Source organism: Lissotriton helveticus, chromosome 2_2 (assembly GCF_964261635.1).
Source record: "Lissotriton helveticus chromosome 2_2, aLisHel1.1, whole genome shotgun sequence".
In the NCBI taxonomy this organism is placed as follows: domain Eukaryota; kingdom Metazoa; phylum Chordata; class Amphibia; order Caudata; family Salamandridae; genus Lissotriton; species Lissotriton helveticus.
This window is the reverse complement of record NC_136060.1, coordinates 471,162,367-471,178,579: the sequence shown is the minus strand read 5'-3', so window position 1 is coordinate 471,178,579 and position 16,213 is coordinate 471,162,367.

Below are 16,213 nucleotides of genomic sequence, written 5' to 3'. Positions count from 1 at the left end.
TCAAGCGGCAACAGGCCGCAGTGGGACCTGAGCTGTAACCGGTCTCAGTCGGTCCAAACTGTAAAATGTATCAATGAGCAGCGAGCTGTAACCGGTCTCAGTGGGTCAAAACTGTAATATGTATCAATGGGCAGGGAGCTGTAACAGGTCTCAGTGGGTCAAAACTGTAATATGCATTAATGGGTAGGGAGCTGTAATAGGTCTAGGTGCTCAATGGGCCCGAAGCAGTAATACATATCAAAGGGCTACGAGCAATAACAAGCCGCAGTGGATGCCAAGATGCAATATGCGTCAATGGGTAGCAATCCGTAACAGGTCTGAGTGGGTCTCAAGCTGTAGCATGTATAAATGGGCAGAGAGCTGTAACAACTCAGTGGGTCCCGAGCTGTAACATGTATCAATGGGCAGAGAGCTGTACCAGGTCTCAGTGGGTACGAGGTTGAATTATGTATAGGCTTTCCTGTTTTCAGTTTCTGTTTTTGGTAAATTCTGGTGGTTTTTTTCCAGTGTTTTCAATATCTTAAAAAACAGTTGTTATCAGTGGTTACACATTTTAGCGCCACTAAAAACAACAGAAAAAGTGTTTTTCCGGTGTTTATGGAACGTTTTGCTTTTATTATTGCTTGCTTTCTGCTCTGAAAGAACATGGTATATAGACAGTCTACTTATAGTGTATATGAGGTCCAAATAGATTTTTGCAAATTAATCTTATTGTAGTACACCATACAATACTACTTCAGTGAGTCTTTGGGTCATGTGTGCTCGCTCTTTCCTTCCCATGTAAACTTCTGTGAAAAGGCCCTCTCAGCATTCTTAGCCCATTGGGCTGAGAACCATCAGCTAAGGGACACAGTTTGAATGACGCTTTCTTTGATGCCACATAAAGCACGAAATGATAAGTATTTGCGTTTTAGTCCCTGTGCATTAGAAACCAGTGCACCAGAATGGACTAAAAAGTAAATAGCATCCCTCATTAACTCTTAAGATTGTAAAGATGCTTTCAGCATACCATCTAACAAGTGGCAAGGATCTACTACAGGGAATCATTTCAGCTTGGGTATCAATTTTGACAGGTCAGCACACAACTTTTTTATATACGTAGGTGAATCACTGCAAATACAAACAATATCACTCCAATCTTTGTTGAACTTGGAAATAACCTTTTTTGCAGAGCATTACAAGTGACACTGCCTTCCATGTTTTCCAAAAGTCTGGTGTCATGTTTTCACCACTATCCCAGATGCTTGGTGATATATATACTTGTCACTATACCTTGCATTGAATGTTTAAAGCCTGAGGTGTTGGCAATTCACCTACTATCAATACTGACCCACTAGAAACTATGGTCTGATGTATTAAGGGTTTTAACCCCTTCTCTGTGGGTAAATGTGATGACACATATTAGGAAAGATTTTTATGAAACCAACCATTTTACCCATCGGTGAAAGAATCAAATGCAGCCAAAATATTAAATATGAGTTTGATATTTCCTGATTCTCTAAAGTTTATAAAATAATTAAACTAGACCTAAAACATGAAACTAAACCCTGCATCTTTAGACCAAAGGCCACAAAACTGAAAAAGTAAAAGGAAGAAGAAACAATATTTTAGTGTTATCCCTAAAGAACAAAACTCAAGCAGAATAATGTTAGCCAGTCTTTCTTACTGCTACTTGAATAACAAAGTTACATTGTATTGACCCATTCAGGAAGAAAAAAATGACTTTCACTCTCTTTTTCCTTTCTTTGAAGGGCATTTAGTTTGTGGTTGTCTAGGTGTTTTTTCAATGTTTATATGTTTTCACTGGTGAGGGCTATTTGTCTTTCAGTGGGGTTTTATCAGTTATTATAGGTTTAAACCTAAAACCCCACAGCCTAATTATGTATCAATGGGCAGCAAGCTGTAACAGGTCACAGTAGGTCCGAAGCTGGAACATGTATCAATGAACACCAAGATGTAATAGGACTCAGTGGGTCCGAAGCTGTAACAATTCGCAATGGATCCCAAGCTGTAATATGCATCAATGGGCAGTTAGCTGTAACAGGTGTCAGTGGATCCCAGGCTGCAACATGTATCAATAGACAATCAGGTGTATCTGGTCTCAGTAGGTCCCAAGCTGTAATATTTTCGAATGGGCAGCGAGCTGTAAAAGGTGTCCGTGGATCCCAAGCTGTAAAATATATCAATGGGCAGCAAAATCTAACAGGCTGCACAGGGTCCTAAGCTGTAATATATATTCTTGGGCGGTGAGCTGTAACTGGCCAGAATGGATCTCAAGCTGTAATACGTATCAATGAGCAGCGAGCTGTAACAGGCCTCGGTGGATCCCAGCCTGTAAAATGTATCAATAGACACCCAGATTTAACAGGTCTCAGTGGGTCCTAAGCTGCAATATATATGATGGGCAGTGAGCTGTAACAAGCCGCAAAGGGTACAAAGCTGTAATATTTATCAATGGGCAACCAGCTGTAACATGCCTCAGTTGGTCTGAAGCTGTAACGTATGAAAGAGCAGCGAGCTGTAACAGGTGTCAGTGGGTACAAAGCTTTGTTATGTATCAATGGGAAGTGAGCTGTAACGGGCCGCAGTGGGTATGAAACTGTAGTATGTATCAATAGGCAATGAGCTGTAAAGAGATCTCAGTGGATAGCAAGCGGTAACAAGGATCAATTGGTAGCAAGCTGTAACAGTGAGTCACACGCTTTAATATGCTTCAATGGGCAGTGAGCTGTAACAGGCTGCAGTGGGTCTCAAGATGTAACATGTATCAATGGGCAGTGAACTGTGACAGGTCTCAGTGGGTTCCGAGAGGTAACATAACATGTGTATTTGTAAAGCACATGTTCACCCAGAGGTCTCTTGGCGCTAAATAACAGATGTTTATTTTTACCCAACTCAATCGTACTCATTTTATCGACCTCAGATGGATGAAAGGCTGAGTGGACGCACCAGGATTTGAACCTGTGACCATGAGGTCGAACACAGGCCCCTGAAGTGGATGCATTAGTCCACTGAGACACCAAGCTGTAATTGCCATTATTAGGCCCCAATCTGTGACACACTCTAATGCCTCATAGGCCTCATGCAGCTCTGGGCCTCAATCGGACTCAAGCAGTAATAGACATTAATGTGATTCAAGCTGTAACCGGTATCAATGAGTCTCAAGATGTAACAGGTAACAATCGCCTTCATTCTATAATATGCATCAATGGTCCTCAAGCTCTAATAGGCATTAATGGCCCCCAAACTAGAATAGGCATTAGTGAGTTTAAAATTGTACACTTAGTAATGTGTATGTGTGTGTAAGTAAAAGTTGATGTCAAAGGGCGTGTAATGTCACTTCCGCTATCCCTGGCATTTTGGGCAATTGACGTCCATGTATATCATATCAGTTGTTGTTTGGTAGCAGTTTGTGTTACACCAGTAAGGTATTTTATGTGTCTAGCTTAAGGTGTGATTCTGTGGTGAATGACTTCTAGAGTGAAACTCCTCCAGTTGTAGAAAAATAAAAAAAATGCCGGAGCAGGAAAGTTTTAGTAAACACCAATGCTTGAAGGATTTCAAGCATTACCCTATAGATTTGCTTGATTCCGGTATCAGCTAAATATAGTGCCTCTAGATTATGTTAAAGGCGCCTGCAACAGATGGATTCTCACCAAATACAGGGTTGTTTCCTCAATTGCATCGACATCAGCCTCACCAGCTGTGATATCAAGTTATTGCCTATTTCTGTTAAACATTTTTACCTAGTGAGAGTTTTTAGAAATAAGTTGTAAACCATACTGTGGACAGGTAATGTGTACTACTACTCCCTCGGCAACCAACACGAGTTCTGGATTTGTGGTAGGACTGAGAGATGTGAGGGTTGCCTGAAATGTGTGCATTTTTCTTTCAAAATAATGTTTATTTAGTACAACTATTGAACTGATGACACACGCTGAAAGACTTCTATGCACTCGAATATTGAAGTAGCGGCTGCTACCATTGTGAAGTGGTGCGACAGTAGGTCCCACGCTGTAACGTGTATCAATGGACAGCGAGCTGTAACAGGCCGCAGTGGGTACGAGGCTTTAATATGTTGAATGGGCAGCGAGCTCTAACTGTTCTCAGTGGACCCAAGCTGTAGTATGTAACAATGGGCAGTGAGCTGTAACAGGCCGCAGTGGGTACGCGGCTTTATTATGTTGAATGGGTAGCGAGCTCTAACTGTTCTCAGTGGGCCCAAGCTGTAGTATGTAAAAATGGGCAGCGAGCTGTAACAGACCACAGTGGGTCTCAAGATGTAACATATTTAGGTCCAACGCTGTAATATGTATCAATGGGCAGCGAGCTGTAACAAGCCACAGTGGGTCCCAAGCTGTCTATCAATGGGCAGCGAGCTGTGATAGGCTGCAGTAGGTCCCAAAGTGTAATTGACATTATTTGGCCCCACACTATGACACGCTCAACGGCCTCATAGGCCTCATGCAGCTCTGGGCATCAATCATCCCAAAGCAGTAATAGACATCAATGTGATTCAAGCTGTAATCAGCATCAACGGGTCTCAAGGTGTAACAGGCAACAATCGCCTTCATTCTATAATATGCATCAATGGTCCTCAATCTCTAACAGGCATTAATGGCCCCCAAGCTAGAATAGGCATCAGTGAGTTTAAAATTGTAAAATGCATCAGTGGATTCTCAAGATGAGCTTCACAGTAGACCCTGTGCCTGGGCACGAGTTACTTGGTAAAATGACTGATTCCAGCTGGTTATGGCACCCCTGCAACATGCAACAATGAGCGTGTGCTCCCAGAATGGAGAAAGATGATGTGGACATAAAGTTACCAGGCCCTTTACTGCCATAAGATATCTATAATTCCAAAGACATTTTTTCTCCCATTTATCATTTTAATTGACCACGTGGGTAATTTGATCGGGGAGGAGGCATTGGGGTTGTGGGTGGGGGTGAAGCTCCACGGTTTACTGCCCAGTCCTCTTATTACGGTTTCAGTCCTTGTAGAGCCGAGAAGCTCCTCCCAGGGATTGTCACCTCCATGGACAGGTGCGGGGCTCTCAAAATGTTTTTAACCTTATGAAATCAGTACCTTTCATTCCATGTCTCTCTGCTGCTCTCCTATTGAGCACAGGGTCTTTCTTTGGTCCTTTTGTTCAGGTTCTTTTTCCTGATTCCTCAACTCAGAGACACATGAAATGTGATACAAGGGTAATAAGGCACCTTGACAGCCAGAGCAGGCACTACACATGTCCCACCAGCAGGGCGTGTGTATTCTGCAGGCCTCCAGGCCTTCACTCCAGGGGCAGCAGTCACCGAACGTGCCAGGAAAGAGGGAACGTTTATTGTACCAACATCACCCACAATGCACCATTGAGCTGAACATCATGGCCCTCGTTTAAGGGTCCCCTGGCACTGCCTTTGTGACCCCTGCCCTGAGAGGTGGCAACATCGGTGCCAGGAACACAGGGGCAGCTTGGTCTCCACTCTCTTTATTTTCTGTCAATTATTTATTCCACTAATGTGTAAGTGTGTGTGTGAGTAAAAGTGGATGTCAAAGGGCGTGTAATGTCACTTCCGCTATCCTTGGCATTATGGTGAATTGACATCCATGTATATCTGTTGTTGCTTTGTAGCAGTTTGTGTTACGCCAGTAAGGTATTTTATGTGTCTAGCTCAAGGTGTGCTTCTGTGGTGAATGTAGTCAAACCCCTACAGTTGTAGAAAAATACAAAAAATGCCCGAGCAGCAAAGTTTTAGTAAACATCAATGCTTGAAGTATTTCAAGCACTACCCTATAGATATACTTGTGTCCAGTATCATCTACATATAGCGCCTGCAACAGACAGTTGCTCATCAAACACCGGGTTAGTTCCTCACTTTACATCAGCCTCCCCAGCAGTGATATCAATTTATTGCATATTTCGGTTGAATGTTTTTACCTTGTGGGAGTCTTTAGAAATAAGTTATACACCCTATTGTGGAAATGAGAAAACATACACTAAGAATGAGAAAAGATATTCTGGACAAGAGAAAGTCCAAGAATCAACTTTAGAAAGAAGAAAAGGAATGACGAACATGGGAAGGCAATGAGATAAAAGAATAAAATTAAGACTAAAACAATAAGAAATACAAAGCCCATAGCAGAATTAAACAAGAAAGTTATGAAAGTAAGGAGAATGAAGTGAGATGTAGATATTAAAACTGAGAAAAGAAAAAAGCTGGAAGAAAGCAGCTAGGAACAAGACACAGAACAGGAGAAAGAGATCAAAGACAGTGCACGCCCCTTTCATCCAAAACAGGTCAAATTAGCACAAGTTCATGGGTAAACTTGTGAGCAGTAGCACCACGCCAAGGTTTTGACCTTTGCTACTGAACATTCACACCATTCACTCCTTCATTCATACTACCTTGCTTCACATTAGACCCTCAGACATTTCGCACCCAGCTCCAGATAGGGGCGGTGCCAGAGTTCCTGGAGCTCAAGGCATAATTGAATTCGCCTGAGGGAGAACCCCAGGAAATGCTATTAAAAGCTGTTTGGTACAACAACAAGGAACCTCATAAGGCCTTACCACACCTTATGGAAGCTCCGCCACCACCTCAAAGTGCATTTCACTGGCGGTCTGCGAGGTGCTGCCTGGTTTCTCGCACTGAACAATCAAACAAGCAAATGGCAGAGGCCACGAGAAGCAGAACGGCGGCGGCTATCCTGCGAATCTGATGTTAGCTCGGTGCCCCCAAGTCCCACATTCACTCCTCTTTCACACCATTCATAGCCCAGTCACACACTGTACCTACACTGCAGGCATCCCCGACTACGCCTCTATACACAGCTGAGAGGTGAATGATGTCATAAAGCCGGCCAGGGGTGTGATGTAGTAGATGACATCACAAGGGATTGTTGGGAAATGCTGATACCACTGTAGGCAGCATGAAAGGACAGGAAGAAAGCAAGGAACAAGGCACAGAGCAGGAAGAAAAAGAAATCAGACAGTGCACCCCTTTCATCCAAAACAGGTCAAATTAGCACAAGTTCCTGGGTAAACTTGTGAGCAGTAGCACCACGCCAAGGTTTTGACCTTTGCTACTGGGCATTCACACCATTCACACCTTCATTCTACCGTGCTTTCCAAGAGACTCACAGGCATTCCGCACCCAGCTCCAGATAGGGGCGGTGCTGGAGTTCCTGGAGTTCAAGGCAAAATTAAATTCGCCTGCTAAGAGAACCCCAGGAATTGCTATTAAAAGCTGTTTACTCAACGACAAGGAACCTCATAAGGCCTTACCACACCTTATGGAATCTCCGCCCCCACCTCAAAATGCATCTCTCTGGCGGTCTGCGAGATGCTGACGGTGGTTGAATCAGACACGCAAATGGCAGAGGCTCGAGAAGCAGAACTGCCGCGGCCATCCTGTGAGTCTGATGGTAGCTCGGTGCCCCCAAGTCCCCCATTCACACCTCTTTCACACCATTCATAGCCCAGTCCACACACTGCACTCACACTGCAGGCATGCCCGACTACACCTCTATATATAGCTAAGAGGTGAATGATGTCATAAAGCTTGCCCGGGCCAGGGGTGTGATGTAGTACATGATGTCACAAACCTGCCAGGGTCAGGGGTGTGATGTAGTTGATGAGATCATAAGTGATCGATGGGAAATATTGATAACAATCAAGGCTGCCTGGAGGGACCAGTGATACATTATGTTGGTAGGTGTAGGCCCATCTGCCACAAAACATCACAGAACCAGAGGATTGAGGGAAGGAAGTCAGTTGCAATAATCTTATTATCACGGTTTCCTGTGTTCTCTTTATTGCATACAGACTGCTATTTTTAAGCTTCCTAGAAAGACAGAATGGGTCAGAGGATTTGTTTCAGAATTTGTCACTCTCTTGATTGTTCTACAGATGTTGTGGTCTCGATGGTCAATAATTCACAATAGTCATCTCCTTTCAATTTTCCTGCCAAAAAGAATGTCCTTCATACCCATGTTAACAGAATCTGTAAAGGCGATGGTGAGATAGGTCTTGTGTACTGCACAGGAATGCACAGCTTTTCATTCTGTTTCTTCCAATCTGCTCTGCCCACTTCACAGGTGTGATTCAGGTATTCAAATGTCAGTGTGGGATCTAAGGATTAGAAGACACCCTACATCTTTCTTCTGCACCGACTGGCAGAGCCTGGCAGCGGTCTTATGGCTGGGCTCTGAGCCTTTATCAATGTGAAGACGGCCATAGACTACTTCTTGTGTGACTACGCACAGCTTCAAGAGCATTGCACACATTAATTAAATAGAAGGTAGTTCTGGATACCCTGGGGGGTCAAGGTGCCCAAAGAATCTATAGTCTTGGAATCTCCTGTTTTGTACTAAAAAAGTTAAGATATCACACATATCTGCGACTTAAACCTTAAAAAACATTTATGTTTTGTGCAAGAGGCATTCCGAATGTAGAATTTGCATTCCATACATAGCTCTTACGTTCCAAATTAGAACCGTTGTTTCAATCTACATTCTAAAGGAATTCTTTCAATTCCAAATTAGAACTCTCATTCCAACCTTAGAATGTCCTTTACAAAATAGAATTGTCAATCCTAGAAATCAAATTTCATTTGAGCAAGGCCTAGACATTACATCATGCCTTCATTGTCACACCACAAACACCTTCATTACAAGTTTGTAAATTCGATTTTTGCGCGGAAACTGGAGTTACTGATCTAAGGGATGTTGGGAAAAAAAGTAACACTACTGCACTCACTGGGTTACTCATGGACACATTTGGTCAGGTAAAACCTTGTGGAACTTGTCCATGGAAAACAGCTCTGTACTTCAGAAAAGTCTCGACAAAATCAGGGCAGAAAGGTGGACATCAGCCATAATTCTCCTTAGCTGGGAGGAAAATGCCAAGCTGTGCAATATTCTGCATCATAGAATGTTTAACGCTGCAGTGAAGTTATAGATTATAGTTATAGGTGTCCACACAGCACTGGTGTTGTGTTTCGATTTAGATGTCTATATATAGATTTTCCTGAAACATGTCCTTATATAGGCACACTTCGCATTGCCCTTATATAGGCACAAGATCCCAGCCCTTATTTAGGAATTAGCCATGCTCTCCAAATATGGCATAGTCACCTACATCCGTCCACCTCAACGTCACAAATTCTTAGAAACCAGACCCTTAACTCATTGGGACTTTCCCTGGCCTAGGATTACTGATTTCTCCAAGAACTCATTTATTATGCATGAACGGCTATGCCATAAACGTTCATTCATGACGTCTTCCTCTGCCCGACTTTACGTCAATGCTAACATTCCAAGGCACCCACCAGGTATAAATATACTGAAAGGAAGACAACACCAGGTAATTGGAAGAGCTTCCTTTATTTTGGTCTAGTGAAGCAGTCGTTCCGCCTGCAACTGCCGTCAAAGTACATTCCAGGTCCAACCCCGGAATCAAGGTCGGAATGTCACGAGAATGCCCTCGCGACAAGTAAAAAAAGGAATCCCAACACATCCCCCTCCTTTCACTGGAAACACTAAAACTTTCGTAAACCACCCCCTCCAAACACATTAGCAATGGCTAAAAACTGTACCACCCCCACCCATCACAAAAAAATACCAATACATCACAATGATAAGAATAACAACTAAAAGAAAAAGAAGAAGAAAGAACATAATCATGATATTTAACAGGAGGAGACCTAGTTCTTAAAAGACCCCGTTGAGAAACAACATTGTTATTTGGTACAGATATATCAGGACTGGCAGTTTCAGTGGGCAGAGTCGATCCAGAAGTGCTTACTCCAAATGTATTTTTCACAAACTCAACCTTTGACTCAGGCACTACTGAGATAACAGACTTGTTCCAAATGTTCCCATTCTCCAGTACAACAACATGATCTCTTACTTCCTTGACTCTGGCAGGAGCAGAAAACCGAGAATAGCCCTTGAGCACAAGTATAGGTTTCTTGATCCTTACCCAGTCACCTTGACACACAGGGAATGTTCCGATGCTGTCAGATGCATACTTAGCCTGAGCTGCAGCTCTGGCATCAGCCACCTTCCCTATTTTATGTACATTTACTTCTTTCCTTGACATCCAGTCCTTATTAAGCCTGGAACCCGCTACTCTACCTCTAAGCAAAGTAAAAGGAGATATACCTGTACTAGAATGGGGAGTAACCCTCATTGCCCACAGCCTGTCAGAGATTACTTGCTTCCAGTGCAAACCATTAATAGTGTAATTAAAAGCTTAATTGATCCTTTATTACTCGGTTCAGACGTTCAACTAAACCATTACGGCACCGGATGGTAAAGGGAAGTGAGAATATGTTTGATGCTAAGCACTTTTAGAAAAGTCTGCATCTCAACAGACACCAACTGGGTACCGTTGTCTGTTACTAATTCCTCCGGGAATCCTTCCCGAAGAAAAACCGTCTAAAATGTTCATAACTGTAGCAGAATTAATTACTTCCACAAATCTAACTTCTGGCCATTTTGACATATAGTCGATTAAAACTAAGGCATATTTGGGAGAACTGCCCAAACCGCTAAATGGACCAGCCACATCAAATGCTAACTTACACCAAGGTAATTCTTTGACTGAAATGGGAGTGATGGAAGAAAGACAAGTCACTTGGGTTTTGTCACTTAAAACACATGCCCCACAATCACAAACACAGTTTTCAATGGACCTATCAACACCAGGCCACCAAAAATCCTCTCTTACCCTCCATTTCATAGCACGAATGCCCAGATGACCTTCATGAGCTAGATCCAAAACTATTTTGCGTAGGGATAAAGGAACAACCAGTAATCCACCCCTGCGCAAAATTCCATCCACTGGAGGCAATTCATCACTGATCCTCCTAAATGAGACTAACTCAGAAGGAAGAACCGTATCATTGGGCCAGCCATGAGCTACAAAATCTATTACTTTGCTCAATTCAACTTCCTCAGAGGTAGTAAGCTTCCAATCAGCCTCAGATAAAGCAGCTCCAGTATTGTCTACCGTGATGACAGCACACACCATTTCTAAATGATCACTTTCTGGTTCCAAAACATTCTGAGAAAGAAAACAATTAGCCACACGATTTTTTACACCAGCTACATACTCCAGGGGGTAGTTAAATTAATTGAGTCTGTACTGCCATTTAGCAATGGGAGGTGTAGCCCTACCATCACCCTTAGTGGTAAAAAGATCCACCAAAGGTTTGTGGTAGGTCCTAAGAACAAACTCATTACCCCACAAAAAATTCCGGAAATATTGCACACCCCACCATAGAGCTAATGCTTCTTTTTCAATTGTGGAATAGGTCCCTTCGGCACCACAGAGTGTTCTGGAACCAAAAGCAATGATCTCCTCCCTATTATCAGATATTTTCTGCATAAGAACAGCGCCAAGACCCACATTGCTGGCATCAGTGGTGACAATGCATCGATCGTTAATATTAAACAATTTGAGTGGACATGCTTGCACAATCGCCTCTTTCAACAATTTGAAATCATTAGCACACTGGTCAGACCAATCGTATTTCATATTCCTCTTAAGAAGGCTAAGCAGGCACACAGTTCTGTCAGAGAAGTTTGATACAAAGTTTGCATAGTACTCAACTAACCCCAGAAAAGAACGTAACTGGTCTTTATTCTGGGGTTCAGGTGCATTTTGAATAGCATCAAGAAGCTTCATTTTAGGTTTAACTGTGTTTGCAAAAATGTGGTGGCCCAAGTAATCTATTCCATCTTTAAGAAATCTGCACTTATCCTTTCTTAATGTTAACCCATTGGATTTCACATTCTCTAACACCTGCTTGACTCTAGCATTGTGCTCCTGTACAGTCTTTCCGTGGATAAGAATGTCGTCCTGAAAGAATACAACTCCCGCAGTGCTCTTAAACAGTTTTCCCATGAGGAGGTAGCCAAAGCCAACCCTAACAGCATACGTAAATAACGGAACGCACCATCAGGAGTCACAAATGACGTGAAAGTCTAGAATCCTTGCACAATTCAATTTGATGGTACGCAGAAGATATGTCAAGAGAAGTAAAACACTTGGCACCCCCCAAAGTTGACAACATCTCATTGATGTTAGGCAGGGGCTGGCCGTCTACCCATATACAAGAATTAAGATCGCGCAAGTCCACACACATTCTGAGCGATTTATCCGCCTTGCGCGCTAGAACTATGGAGACAACCATTCAGACCCCTTGATTGGTTCAATTACTCTCATAGTGCACAATTGCTCCAATTCAAGTTTCAGTTCCCCAAGCATGCTTAACGGTACTCTACCTACCTTGTGTGCTATTGCTCTAGCACCTTCTTTTAGAACAATACGGTGTTGAAATCCTTTAAGCTTGTTCGCAATCTCCCAATAGCCCCTCCCCCTCATGACCTCCTCCTCAGTCTCCCTCACTACTACCCTCCACCAGTGCCCCTCATGTCTCCGTATCTCCCACCCTCCCCCCATGACCTCCTCCTTGGATTCACTAATTGCCACCCTCCACCAGTGCCCCTCATCGCTCCATAGACTCTCCCCCCCATGACCTCCTCCTCGGATTCCCTAATTGCCACCCTCCACCAGTGCCCCTCATCGCTCCACAGCCTCTCCCCCTCATCACCTCCTCCTCAGACTCCCTCACTACCACCCTCCAACAGTTCTCTTCATCTCTCCGTAGCCCCCCCATGACCTTACTCCTTGGATTCCGTCACTGCCACCCTCCACCAGTGCCCCTCATCGCTCCATAGCCTCTCCCCCTATTGACCTCCTCCTCGGATTCCCTAATTGCCACCCTCCACCAGTGCCCCTCATCGCTCAATAGCCTCTCCCCCTCATCACCTCCTCCTCAGACTCCCTCACTACCACCCTCCAACAGTGCACTTAATCTATCTGTAGCTCCCGCATGACATACTCCTTGGATTCCCTCACTTCCACCCTTCACCAGTGCCCCTCACAGGACTTAAAGCATATCCAGTGGTTGCGGAGTTGGCTTTACTGATTAATATATATATCTGCCAAAACAAACTCTTTATAGCAACATTAGAGTAATGAAAGACAGGGTCAATTCTAACTATATTGCAACACCAAAAGAAATACGTTCTAATTATACCATTCAGGTTTGTATGCAGCTCTTTGATGTCAGTTCATAGGTCACTGTCCTATTTTAGGATTCTAACTTCTGTACTGCAAGTAACCCACTGAGCTATCCACATAAATACAGTTTATCTGCATTTAAAAATTAGGAACAGACAAAATATTGCTCTCCAGCAGGATTATTAATCACTAGAGTTATCTGGACATTTTAGTAGTTGTGTCTTGCATCCGTCATGATAACGATACAACGATATAAAATATACACAGCATACACAAAGTATGTGTCATGCTGGGCCCTCATAGATTAAAAAACAAAAACAAATATACACACATCTTCGAAGCATACATCTAGCTGGGCCTTTGCAGATTTAAAAAAAAAAACGGAACAGTAGCCACACATTCTCTTAACTGCTCCCTTCAAACTCTGTGGCACAGCCCGATCTCATAAACAGCTGAAGGGGTGAGGAAAGGTAAATCTGGGTCAACAAACTCCTTTTCTCCAGCGCTGAAATATCCACGCAGTGGGACAGTGTGCACACATTACCCGGTGCCAAAGAGGATTTCTCCCCTTTGCATGCCCCTGTACCTGCACAAGTGGACGGGGAAGTATGACATTACAACGCATGCTTTTACCACGCATGCCTTTACAACGCAGTTTTTACCACGCATGCTGTTACAACGCATAGCGCTTACGGGTGCTGGATAGTGAATAGTTTAATTTACTATTCCAACTCCAGTCCCCGTGGATAGTAGGGAAGGGTGTTGGATAGTAAATTAAATATATTCCCTATCCTAGAGCGCCCCCCAGCGCTATGCGTTGTAATGACATGCGTTGTAATAGTTGCGTCGTAAAGGCACTGCGTTGTAAAAGTTGCGTGGTAAAGGATGTTTCCCGTGGGCGGGGACACAACCCACCTTCCTAAAAGGAGATGCGTGATTGGGGGTGCCTGGCTCAATCACGCAACTCCTAGAAAAATAAGAAAAATAACATTCAGATGAAGGTTTTAATTGCTGTGGCCATCTGCTGTTGCCCCCCTGACGTCAGGACCACCGTTCATGCTTGGGTGGTCCGGGCTCATGTTTGGGTGGGCCTGGCACACCCGGCCCACCCACTAGAACCGGGCCTGTTTACAGTGCCAGGAACCAGGCAAATACTTTAGCTTTCCCGCCATATATAAATGGTCAGCATTCAGCAAATGACTGACTGCCAGTCAATCGACCTTTGCCCCCATACAGTGCCCTGGGGCCAAACGTTACCTTTAACTCACTTGCATGAGCTAAAATCAACAACAACCTAGTACTTATTAAATGTAAGTGCTGTGGTCACAGTGTTACCGTAGCATTCAATAGTTTAGCAAGCAAGCAAGCATTTTGCCTCCCATCAATATAAATGAACACTGGGACAGGTGGTCTGTTTCTGAGATCACAATATTTGTGATGTGCTCTAGCACAGGTTAGCATCATTAACGCTGCACAAAGAGGAATAATACAAGAAGGTAGTAGTGTTCCCAACATGGGAAAGGACCGCACATCAAAAAAGAAAGAGCAGGTATCTAGGAATAAAGTAAATGGCGTGATATGTAAACAGTAGCTGTGAGTACAGCGGCGTGCTAAGTAGGCTGTAAGCACTCACTACCCAGAAGTGCTGTAAGCAGATTGAAAGAACAATCTGCTGGAAAATTCACAAGTAAATCAGCTGATGCAGCACACCCATAGACAATATAGTGGGTCCTAAACACAACCGAATCTTCAAGGACCAATGTCACTGATGATTAAATAAGCAAATTCCAAGAGTCATTATACAATGCAAACCATCCAAAGGTTCCAAAGAATGAGATGAACAGTCCACGAAGCTTCACTACTTCAGCTACTTTTAATATTCTTCCAAAACATATCCATACTAATATAATAAAGAGAGAGCCCAAACGTTTGAGGCGCGTAACCTCAGGAACCACCGCACCAATCACAACACCCAATACAGCGTTGGAAAGGGCAGTTGCAGCAGAAGGACATAGGCTATGCAGACGCCCACCATATACATTTAAAAGGTAAAAGAACCGTGCCAACAAAGTAGTCCCTTGTGGGCGTGTCTGCGTTGTGCTGTGGGCTGGGGGCGTGGCAAATGCTGGGGGCGTGTTGTACGTTCCGCCCTTCATGCCATGTCTCATATCGTGTGCTAATCCCACCCTGCTCCCTTTAAATACCCCTGCACCCCATAATCATAACCCACCCTTACTCCTTAAAATACCCTAACACCCTTAAACACTAACCCATCTTGACCCTATAAATATACCCTGTACCCCAAAACCCAAACCCATCCCTAAACCCTAAAAATACCCCTGTACCCCAAAACCCAAACCTAGCCCTGAACCCTATAAATACCCCTGTACCTCTAAACCAAAAACCTAGCCCTGAGCCATAAAAATACCCCTGTACCCCAATACCCAAACCTAGCCCTGAACCCTAAAAATACCACTGTACCCCAAACCCCCCCTACCCCTGAACCCTAAAATACCCCTGTACCCCAAAACCCAAACCTAGCCCTGAACCCTAAAAATACCACTGTACCCCAAAACCCACCCTACCCCTGAACCCTAAAATACCCTGTACCCCAAAACCCAAACCTAGCCCTGAACCCTATAAATACCCCTGTACCTCAAAATCAAAAACCTAACCCTGAACGCTAAAAATACCCCTGTATCCCAAAACCCAAACCTAGCCCTGAACCCTAAAAATACCACTGTACCCCAAAACCCACCCTACCCCTGAACCCTAAAATACCCCTGTACACCAAATTATTCCGGGTCTCTCACCGCATGGTCTTCGATAAAGACGACTACACAGACTATATCCTTTTACCACACTCTAAGAAATTGTTTAAATATAACGATTGTATTGGTTTAACTAACTATACACAACACGATAGAGCAAAGACTGCCAAATTTCCAACTGGCGGTAACCATTGGTTCTGGCACCTATTGAACGAACTTTGGGTCCACAAATGGCTAGCCCTCCCCGGCTCAGGGATCACTGCCAGATTACAACTCCTGGTCTCTCACCGCACGGACTTCGACAAGGATGATCATACAGTCTACATTCTTTTATTACATTTTAAGAAATTG